We start from the raw sequence: 12284 nt of genomic DNA, 5'->3' as shown, positions 1-12284 counted from the left end.
TCTTAGGGGGAATGGTGTTAGTTTTTGTCCATTGAGTATGATGCTGGCTGTGGGCCTGTCATATATTGCTGTTAGTATATTGAGGTATGATCCTTCTACTCCCGCCTTACTGAGAGTTTTTATCAAAAATGGGTGTTGAATTTTGTCAAATGCTTTTTCTGCATCAATTGATATGACCATGTGGTTTTTTCTTTCAATTTATTTATGTGATGTATCACGTTTATTGATTTGCAGATATTGTACCATCCTTGCATCCCTGGGATAAATCCTACTTGGTCATGGTGTATGATCTTTCTGATGTATTGCTGGATCCAATTTGCTAGAATTTTGTTAAGGATTTTGGCATCTATGTTCATGAGGGATATTGGCCTGTAATTCTCTTACATTGTGTTGTCTTTATCTGGTTTTAGTATTAGGGTGATGCTGGCTTCATAGAATGAGCTTGGAAGTGTTCCTTCCTCTTGAATTTTTTGTAGTAGTCTGAGGAGGATAGGTTTTAGTTCTTTCTCGAATGTTTGGTAAAACTCTCCTGTGAAGCCATCTGGCCCCGGGCTTTTGTTTGCTGGAAGCTTTTTGATGACTGCTTCAATTTCTTCCATAGTTATCAGCCTATTGAGATTTTTAGATTCTTCCTGATTGAGCTTTGGAAGGTTGTATTTTTCCAGGAATATGTCCACTGGCCATAATGTCTTGATGGCTACTCTGCTGGACAGTGTAGCAGCAATGGATGCAGCTCTTCTGTTGACAGCTGGTAGTGAGTCTTGTCCTCAGCCTCAGACTTCTGCACACCTGGGTGCTATAGACATCATGAAACTGAAGCATATTTTAATTCTTCAAAATAAAATTCTTTGGTTAAAAAAAAAAAAAGCCAAGCTAAGAACAGTATGAACAGATCCTTGCATTCTATGATTCCAATTTCTGCTCAGCTGAAATACAACATTGAAGTTGCCTGTGAGTACATAGTAAAGAAAATTCTAGTGCCCCCTAGAGACTTTACTTCAGAACCCCCACTTACTGTTATTAGGTCTTTTGATATCAACAAACCTGGCTGTGAAGTCGATGACCTTAAGAGGGGTGTAGCTGGTGGTGGTATTCTAAAAGAAATGCTAAAGGTGGGCCAGGAGATAGAAGTCAGACCTGGTATTGTTTCCAAAGATAGGGAAGGAAAATTCATGTATAGTTTGATCTTTTTCAAAACTGTATCACTGTTTGGGAAAGATGATGATCTTCAGTATGGTGCTCCAGGAAGTCTTATTGAAGTAGGACTAAAAATTGGCCCCACTTTGTTCTAGGCTGACGGATGGTGAAGCAGGTACTTGATGCAGTTGGTGCTTTACCTGAGATTTTCACAGAATTGGAACCCTCCTATTTCCTGCTTAGAAGGCTCCGAGGTGCATGCACTGAAGGAGACAAGAAAGCAGCTAAGGTGCAGAAGTTGTGAAAAAGAGTGAAGTGCTCATGGTGAGCATGAAGAAGAGCTTCCTGTCAACAGGAAGAAGAGCTAGGTGCAGTAGACGCTGACTTGGGCAAAATCGTTTTGTCTAATCCTGTGTGCACAGAAGTAGGAGAAAAACTTGCCCTTAGCAGAAGAGTTGAGGAAACACTGGTAGTTTAATTGGTTGGGGTCAAATAAGAAGAAGAATGACAGGCCAACCATCATTCCTCTTATTATTTCAATTTGATGACTGAAGAATTCCAGTTAAAAAATACATTTCATTAAAGTCAGATTTTCTCTTAACAACCTAGGGATATATTTTCAAAGCAATACCGGGGAATGAATTTCACAGCTATTACCTTAGCAGTAGCTGTTATTCTCATTTTTTGGTGGTGAACATTTCATCTCTAGTACTAAAATAGGGTGGAGCATAATTGCAAAAGTTGGCATAATGTTGGATTGAATTTACATTTCAGCCTAAAGGAATTATTTCCAAGTAATGTCTAATTTATATATCAGTGCAGGCTTGAATGATGCTGTTCGCTACCACCAGCCTTGCTGTAGCACATATACCGCCAAACCTGTTGGAAAGAAAGTTTTTCTTCTTATTTTCATGATTCATCTTTGAGTGGCCCCAGGCTTGAAAGGATTGTTATACCAGTAAAAGTTTGAAGACACAAATTCCTAAAGACCGGTTTCCCTTTGCTTCATATTTTATGTTGCTTTATCTTTGCAGTGTTGGGTGAAAAGAAGGTAATAGGTTCAAATAAAATGGTCCTTTAGAGCAAAAAAAATTAAAAAAAATCAACCCTTATTAATCAACAGCAACAAGTACCAAAACAATCTCATGTATTATTAGATAACTTTCTTTCTGCCCTGAATCTTTTTTTCTATATATTATATATATATTTATTTTTGAGTCAGGATTGTTTGATCTTGCCGTTTACCAGTTATGAAGACCTGTCTGCATACTGGCAACAGTGACTCGTACGTCCCTGGGCTCATGAGGCAAAAACATAGAACAGAGAAGCCCAGAATGGCCCTGGGACAAATGGCAGCTCTGTGAGAAGCTGCTCTGGGCTTTCTTCTTCTGCCAGCATCTTTGCTCTGTATTTTTTTTTTATCTCTTCTCCTTCCAGAAGAATTTCTTTCTAATTCCACACATTATGTTATCAGTAGATGACATTTTAGATACTGTTGGCTCTGGGTATGATTTGTTTTGGTTTTAGATTATATGTTTCAAGCTACCTTGTTCAGATAAACCAGGGATCATCTTTGCACAGCAAGCCTAAGCGTGCCCCAGGCATGCTCACGACAGCCGTACTGTGCATATCAGACTGTCCTTGCATCCCCTTTCTGAAATAGCCTGCAGTTGCAGTCACTTAACAGAGCAGGCTCCATCAGTGCCACCGGCAGAAACAGGCGATCATGGAATCCTTCTTCCTCCTTTGCACGTAGAGAATACTCAGAGAGAAGACAACAGAGCCCATTTTGAGATGGTCATGCATGTAGTTGAATTGATCTTCTCCCCAGTAGCTTTCAATAATTATTGTAATTTTCACTTCTTCCTAGAAACCTGTCACTTTAGAGATTTATATTTTGGTGAAATTTCCAGTTTCTAGTCATACACCGGTAGTGACTAATTAGCCACTACCGGTATATGACTAGAAATTATGTGTTGCTCTTTCTGTTCATGGCATAATCATTTGCTTTTTAAACTCTGTTTTATTAAGAGCCCTTAGAGGTAATAAAAAGGGTTGGCTATTTTATCCACTCCAAAGGGTAGAATTCTGGATTCTACCCTTTGATCAAGTTAAATTAATACAAGAAAGCTACATATATGGATGTATTAAGAGCTTCTACTGAAAACAGGAAATGAAATGAATGCAGTGTTATTATAGATGATTGAATTGATAATAGTTTGATCAATAAGTCAATATGGGCACAAGTAACAATTATTTTTAGAACTCAATGTAATTTCTTTTTTTAATTAAAGTTATAGTTGGCATGCAATAATATATTAGTTCCAGGTGTACATAATGATTTGACATTTGTATTTTTTGACAATGCAATCACCACAATGTCGGTAACCATCTGTATCCATACAAAGCTGTTATAATATCGACTATTTTCCTTATGCTGTACATTATATCCCGTGACTTTTATAATTGGAGGTTTGTGCCTCATATTCCCCCTTCTTACCCCTCCCCCAACACCCTGCCTTCTGGTAACTATCAGTTTGTTCTCTGATGACTCTGTTTCTGTTTTGTTTTATCTGTTCTTTTTTTTTTTTTTAGATTCCACATATAAATGAAATATGGTATTTGTGTTTTTCTGCTTGACTTATTTCACTTAGCATAATACCGTATAGGTCCATTTATGTCACAAATGGCAATATTTCATTCTTTTTCTGAATGAATAGTATTTCATTTTATATCACATCTTTATCATTCATCTATCGATGGGACACCGAAATTGCTTCCATATCTTAGCTATTGTAAATAATGCTGCCATGAAATAGGGGTACATATACCCTGTCTAATTAGTGTTTGTGTTTTCTCAAATACCCAGAAGTGGAATTTCTCGGTCATATGCTAGTGACAAGTAACAATATGTGCCCTTATTTTAAGCCCTTCCCAGGACTGATGTCACTGATCACACACACACTCAGAAGTGGATGATGTATGGTTACTGTCAGGACATGTATCATCTGTTTTGACTGTCTTATTTCACTTAGCATAATACCGTATAGGTCCATTTATGTCACAAATGGCAATATTTCATTCTTTTTCTGAATGAATAGTATTTCATTTTATATCACATCTTTATCATTCATCTATCGATGGGACACCGAAATTGCTTCCATATCTTAGCTATTGTAAATAATGCTGCCATGAAATAGGGGTACATATACCTTGTCTAATTAGTGTTTGTGTTTTCTCAAATACCCAGAAGTGGAATTTCTCGGTCATATGCTAGTGACAAGTAACAATATGTGCCCTTATTTTAAGCCCTTCCCAGGACTGATGTCACTGATCACACACACACTCAGAAGTGGATGATGTATGGTTACTGTCAGGACATCTATCATCTGTTTTGACTGTCCAGCAGCAGAACCATTTTTTATGTTTGCTGAATCCCTAATCTTATAAATATAAATATTTGGTTTGTATGACAGAAGCTAAAAATGACAGATACTTAGTTTCCTCTTTTGCAGCTAAGGCATAGACATGTGATCTAGGCTCTACCAATCAGAAGCGGACCTATAGGATTTAATACAACACTAGCTCTGCAGGTGGAAGTGGCAGTATCTGCAGCACTAGTGGGAACAGTTTCTCTCCAGACCAATTCTAAAGCATCCTTCAGTGCATTTTTCCTAGTAGGTTAGCCCTAGAGCCTGTATCTCTATCCATCATGGCGGATCCTGTGAGCTATCCAATATCTGTTTAGTAAATTACATTTTGCCTAACTCAACTGCAGATGGCATCTGTTTCTTGCATGTGAGCATCCAGACTGGCAGCGATTTCTTATACACTTTACTTAGGGATTTATAGGAATCCCTAAGTAATTTCTAGTAATGAGCACTACAACATTTGTCATACTTTCCTTTTCCCCCACTTACAGATAGAAATCTCAGAATCAGATTTGGAATTGGATCATAGTACAGAGAATAGCTCTTACAATTAGCATAATTCGCTTATTTACCTTGGCTCCTTTTCCCCTGTTTTTGTTTTTGTGTTTTAATTCATTTTATTTGTATGGTTATGCCCTTGGTTTTAAGCAGCCTATCAGGAAACTCTATGGGTCTTTTCAGGCCCACATGGGTTCCTCAAATTCTCATTCCTTCCTTGCGGCCAGGCCCGAGGTCTTGGTCTCCTTCCCTGTCCTTGTGGCTGTGGTTACCCTTTTATTTTCCTCCACACACCAGGCAAAGGGAAGTGACATAGTCCCTCCAGGCCCTCACTCTCATCTCTGACTCCTAATAAAAGCTCATTGAAGGATTTGCCACTTAATAACGATAGGAAAGGCTGCAGCAAAATAGAAGTAGCCAAGTCTCTATAATCTGTCAATTTTGTGTGCCTGATGTATGATTAGTTCTGAGATAGTCAAAGTGCTGTTAAGACTCTCTCTCCTTTTAAATTGTCAAGATTCATTGAACTTCCTCCTACTCTAGTACACTTAAACTTAAAATATTGTGAAATAATACAAAAAATGTAATGCTCAACTCTTTTCAATTTTTAAAAAAATCAAAATCGAATTGGCTAGTTTACATCAAGGAAAACTGATGATTTTGTAGCATTGGGTCTTTCTTTCCATGAAGACTTCTCCATTTATTTAGGCTTTCTTTAATGCTTTCAATAACCTCCCCCCCGACCCCGCATGAATCTATTGTACATTTTTTTCTAAGCTTTTTTCCTAGAGATCTTGTTTTGTTGCTATCATAAATAGCATCTTTTAAAAATGGGGACATCGATAATAGTGTCAACAATAAAAATAAAGTTAAAAATAAGACAAAACTATATATCTAAATGTTTATTGATTGCATATAGGAAGATAATCCATTTTTAAAAAATATGTTTTATTGATTTTTTTACAGAGAGAAAGGGAGAGGGAGAGTTAGAAACATCGATAAGAGAGAGACATCCATCAGCAGCCTCCTGCACACCCCCTACTAGGGATGTGCCCGCAACCAAGGTACATGCCCTTGACTGGAATCGAACCTGGGACCCTTCAGTCCGCAGGCTGACACTCTGAGCCAAACCAGTCAGGGTGATAATAGATTTTTTAAAATATTAATCATGTATCTAGTACACTTGCTAAACTAACATAGTAGTTCTAATGACTTCTCTTCAAATCTAATATGGATTTCTATTTAAACATTTCCTCTGTTAATAATTTTGATTCTATTTTTAATTTTTTATTGGAAAAGGAAAGATTATTTTATTACCATTTTAATTGCAGCTATCCCCATTTCTCCCCCTCCCCCATTTGCCCACCTTCACACTGTCCCCAACCCCTCCCTGTGGCCATCATCACACTGCTGTCTGTGTCTGTGGGGCATGCATGTATGTTCTTTAGCTAATGCCTTCACAGTCTCTCACCAATTCACAACCCCTCCCCTCTGACAGCTGTCACTCTGATCCATCTATCCTCTGGTTCTACTTTGTTCATCAGTTTATTTTGTTCATTAGATTCCATATATAAGTGTGATCATGTGGTATTTGCCTTTCTCTGACTGGCTTATTTCACTTAGCAAAATAATCTCCAGGTCCATCCATGCTGTCACAACAGGTAAGATTTCCTTCGTTTTTTAAAACAATATATTTTTTTTATTGATTTCAGAAAGGGAGGGAGAAGGAATTGTTGATCAGATGCCTCCTGCATGCCCCCCTCTGGGGATTGAGCCCCAAACCCAGGCATGTGCCCTTGACTGGAATTGAACCTGGGACCCTTCAGTCCTCAAGCCAAGGCTCTATCCACTGAGAAAAACCAGCTAGGGCAAGATTTCCTTCTTTTTAATGGCCACTTAATATTCCATTCTTTAAATGGACCACAGCTTTTTTTATCCACTCATTTACTGATGGGTGTTTGGGTGTTTGAAGATCTTGCCTATTGTAAATAACACTGCAATGAACATAGGGATGCATATATTCTTTCAAATCGGTGTTTGGGATTTTTAGGATATTTTTGCAGAAGTAGGTTTGCTGGGTCAAAATGTAGTGCTATTTTTAATTTTTTTTTTTTTTACTAAACTCCATACTGTATTCCACAGGGGCTGTACCAGTCTGTATTCCCACTAACAGTGCACTATAGACCCATTTTCTCCACATCCTCACCAATACTTGTTGTTTTCTTGATTTAATGATGATAGCTATTCTGGCAGATGTGAGGTAATATTTCACTGTGCTTTTAATTTGCATCTCTCTCATGATTAGTGAAAATGAGCATTTTTTCATATGTCTATTGGCCATCTGTATGTCCTCTTTAGAGCAGTGTCTATTCAGGTGCTTTGCCCATTTTTAAAAATTGAATTCTTTGGGATATTTTTTTCTGTGTTGAGTGCTGTATAAATTCTTTATATATTTTGGAGAGTAACCCCTTATCAGAATTATCATTAGCAAATATGTTCTCCCATCCAGTTGGTTGTCTTCCCATTTTGTTAATGGTTTATTTTGCAGTGAGAAGCTTTTCAGTTTGATGTAGTCACATTTGTTTATTTCCTTTGTTCTAGGAGACATATTGGCAAAAATACTGCTCAGAGAGTTGTCTGAGATTTTACTGCCTATGCTTTCTTCTAGGATTTTTATGGGTTCACAACTTGCATTTAAGTATTTTATCCATTTGGAGTTTTTTCTTGTGTATGGTGTCAGTTGGTGGTCTAGTTGCATTTTTTTACATGTACCTGTCAAATTTTAGCAATAGCATTCATTGAAGAGACTGTCTTTACCTCATTGTATGCTCTTGCCTCCTTTGTCAAATATTAATTGATCATATAGGTGTGGGTTGATTTCTGGGCTCTCTGTTCTGTTTCACTGATCTATATGCTTGTTCTTATACCAGTAGCAAGCTGTTTTTATTATAATGGTCTTGTATTATAGTTTGATATCAGGTATTGTGATACTTCCAAGTTTGTTCATTTTTCACAAGATTGCTGAAGCTATTCAGTTTTGGTTCTATATAATTTTTGGAATTGTTTTTCTATAACCTGTGAAATGTGCTGTGGGTATTTTAATAAGGATGCATTGCATCTATAGACTAATTTTGGTAATATGAGCATTTTAGTGATGTTAATTATTCCATTTCAATTCATTTATTTGTAACTGCCTCAACTGCATTCTTCAATGTTCTATAGTTTTCTGAGTACAAGGTCTTTTACCTCGTTTAAATTTATTCCTGGGTACCTTATTTTTTTGTTGCAATAGTAAATGGGGTTATTCTCTTATTTTTCTTTCTGATAGTTTATTATTGATGTATGGAAATCCACCAATTTCTGAATATTAATTTTGTATCCTGCTACTTTGCTGCACTCATTTACTAGATCTAAGTAGCTTTTTGGTGGAATCTTTAGGGTTTACTTGGTACAATATCATGTCATTTGCAAATGACAGTTTTTACATTTTCCTTTCCCATTTGGATTCCTTTTATTTCTTCTTGTATCATTGCTGTGGCTAGAGTTTCCAGTAATATGTTAAACTAGGGGCCCGGTGCACGAAATTCGTGCACTGGGTGTGTGTTGGGGGGAGTGTCCCTCAGCCCAGCCTGCCCCCTCTCACATACTGGGAGCCCTCAGGCGTTGACCCTCATCACCCTCCAATCGCAGGTGCCTCTGGCCCAAGAATCAGGCCTGGGCAGGGGACCCCCCTCTCCCCCCAATCCCTGGCTCCGCCCCCCACCCAGGCCTGATGCCTCTGGCCCAGGCATCAGGCCTGGGCAGGGGACCCGCAGCCCCCTCCGATTGCTGGTCCCTCCCCCACCCCCAGGCCTGATGCCTTGGCCAGAGGAGTTGACCCTCATCACCATCCGATCGCTGATCACCGGATCAGTCCCTTGGCCAGGCCTGAGGCCTCCGGCAGAGGTGTCAGGCCTGGGCAGGGGACCTCCAGCTCCCCGCGGTTGCAGGCTCCACCCCTGCCCAGGCCTAAGGCCTCTGGCCAAGTCATTAGGCCTGGGCAGGGGACCCCCAACTCCCCGCGATCTCCCGCTCTGCCCCTGCCCAGGCCTAACACCTCTGGCCAAGTCATTAGGCCTGGGCAGGGTACCCCCAGCTCCCCGCGGTTGCAGGCTCTACCCCTGCCCAGGCCTAATGCCTCTGGCCTAGGCATCCGGCCCAGGCAGCGGGGACCTGCAGTGACAGCGGGGGACCCCGCGATCGCACGGGCTATGCCCCTGCCCCTGCAGGACGCCTCAGGCCGAGGCATCCGGCCTGGGCAGTGGGGACCCGCAGCTGCAGCGGCCCCGCGATCATTGCTGGCTCTACCTACTTCCTGCTCATGCCCAGCTCCCATTGCTGGCTCTACCCCTACTTCCTGCTATCACTGGCCAGGGCGGCAAAGGCGCCTGATTCTCTGATCATGGCTGGGGAGCCATGATTGGAAACCCAGCTCTTAGCTCCCCCCTGGGTTTCCAATCACTGTCAGTGGCAGGGGGCTTCTTCCTGCTTTCCCTTTCGCCTCCCTGCATTGTGCCTACATATGCAAATTAACCGCCATCTTGTTGGCAGTTAGCTGCCAATCTTAGTTGGCAATTAATTTGCATATAGCCCTGATTAGCCAATGAAAAGGGTATCGTCATACGCCAATTACCATTTTTGTCTTTTATTAGTGTAGATAAGAGTGTTGAGAGCAGACATCCCTGACTTAAGGGAAACACTTTTAGTTTTGCCCATTGAGTATGATGTTGGCTGTGGGTTTGTCATATATGATCTTTATGACATTTAGGTAGGTTACCTCTATTCCCACTTGGCTGAGAGATACCGTAAATGTGTGCTGAGTTTTATCAAATGTCTTTTCTGCATCTGTTGATATGAATGTATGGTGTTTATCCTTCATTTTCTTTATGTAGTATATCACATTTATTGGTTTGTGAATATTGCACCAACCTTGTATCCCAGAAATAAATCCCACTTGATCATGGTGAATGATCTATTTACTGCATTGCTAATATTTTGTTAAGGATTTTAACATTTATGTTTATCAGTGATAGTGGCCTGTACTTTCCTTTTTTTTGTAGTGTCTTCATCTGGTTTTGGAATTAGGATAATACTGGACTCATAAAATGAATTTGGAAGTCATCCCTCTTCTTGAATTTCTTGGAATAGTTAGAGAAGGATAGGTGTTAGTTCTTTTTTGAATGTTTGGTAACATTCGCATATAAAGTCACATGGTCCAAAACTTTTATTTGTTGGGAGTGTTGTTGTTTTTTTTAATTACTGCTTTAATTTCACTAGTTGTAATCTATTCAGATTCTCTGATTCTTCATGGTCCAGTTTTGGAAGATTGTATGTCCTAAGAATTTATCCATTTCATCCAGATTGTCCCAATTCGTTGGCATATAGTTGCTCTATAATAAAGAATTATCTTAATTATAGAAGATAATTAAATATAGAAGATATCCTTTGTATAGGACGTCCCAAAATTCACGCAAGAAGTAATTTTGATAGAAAACACAGGTTTATAATTAAAAATTGTAATTTTTTTATTGATTCATAAAGTATACAGTATAGGATTATGTACAGAATAGCACATCGGGTAAATGGCCTCCATGGATTTGCTGGCACATACACAAAGCCGTGGTCTTCATTGGTCTTCATTGTCCCTGCTCCTGGGCCATAATTGGTGCTTGGTAATGCTTATCAAATTGAAGGGATTGAAATCAAAGGGTGACAGATATTAGAATCTGATTCAATAAACCAAGTAAAATTGGGCTTTTATTTTTTGTTGTTGTTGTTAATGCTCATGCAAAATTCAAATCTTGCGTGAATTTTGGGGCACCCTATATTTCTTTGGTGTCAGTTGAATTTTTTTCATTTATGATTTTATTTACTTGGCTCCTCTCTGGTTTTTTTTTCTTGATATGTCTTATTAAAAGTTTGTCAATCATGTTTATCTTTTCAAAGAACCAGCTCTTGGTTTTACTGATCTTTTGTATTTTTTTTAGACTATATTTTGTTTATTTCTGCTGTGATCTTTATTATTTCCTTCCTTCTACTCACTTTGGGATCTATTTGTTGATTTTTTCAGTTCTATTAAGTATAAAGTTAGATTGTTTATTTGAGTTTTTTATTGCTTTCTGAAGTAGGCCTGTAATGCTATGAATTTCTCTCTTAGAACAGCTTTTGCTATGTCTCATAGATTTTTGGTTGTTGTGTTCTTATTTTCATTTGTTTCAAGATAACTGATTTCTTTCTTGATCTCCTTGTTAACCCATTCATTGTTTAGTAACATGTTATTTAGCCTCCATGAGTTTGTGTGTTTTCCACATTTTGCCTGTGATTAATTTCTAGTCCGTGCCATTATGGTCAGAGAAGATGCTTTATATGATTTCAATCTTCTTAAATTTATTGGGACTTTTTGTGTCCTAACTTGTCTATTCTAGAAAATGTTCTATGAGTGCCTGAATATATATATATATCTCCTATCTAATAAAAGACAGAAAGGGTAATTAACCGTACCTCTGCTACGTTTCCCATTGGTAATCAGCAAGATATGCAAATTAACTGCCAACAAAGATGGCGGCCGGCTGATGGCTGCCAGTACTGCGGTGGTGGTGGGAGCCTCTCCTGCCTCCTCAGCAGCATGAGATTCTCTCTCATCATTGATGTTTCTCTCCCTCTCCCTCCCTCTCTGAAATCAATAAGAATATTTTTAAAAAGAAATATATACACATGAAATTAGATAGATAGATAGATAGATAGATAGATAGATAGATGATAGATAGATATAGATATAGATATAGATATAGATATAGATATAGATATAGATATATCCTAGCTAATAAAAGTAATATGCAAATTGACTGTTACTCCCTCATTCCATCACAAAGATGGTGGTGGCCACGGAGCTGGAGCAAGCAGGAGGGTTGGGTTGCCCCAGTGATGGAGGAAACTAAGCTTCCCACCTGCCCTGGGCTCTGCTCAAGGCTACAAAGTTTTAATTATAGAAGATAAATAAATCCCAGATACCTGCTTCCAGCCTGTGGGTGTAGCCAGCCTGAAAATGGCCCTCAGCCCCTCACCCAGGCTGGCCAGGTACCCTAGCGGGACCCCCATCCTGATCCGGGACACCCTTCAGGGCAAACCAGCCAGCCCCCACCCTTGCACCAGGCCTCTATCCTATATAATAAAAGGGTA

General features: G+C 39.2%; 1 pseudogene; it reads left to right on the top strand.

Annotated features, from left to right (window-relative positions):
* Positions 1-669: 669 nt before the first annotated feature.
* Positions 670-1689, top strand: LOC102760945 (annotated as a pseudogene).
* The last annotated feature ends 10595 nt before the right edge of the window (positions 1690-12284 follow it).

This window comes from Myotis davidii, unplaced genomic scaffold (genome assembly GCF_000327345.1).
Source record: "Myotis davidii unplaced genomic scaffold, ASM32734v1 scaffold1343, whole genome shotgun sequence".
NCBI classification, from domain to species: Eukaryota; Metazoa; Chordata; class Mammalia; order Chiroptera; family Vespertilionidae; genus Myotis; species Myotis davidii.
The sequence above is the reverse complement of the archived record's forward strand: the minus strand, read 5'-3'. Positions and strand labels throughout refer to the sequence as shown.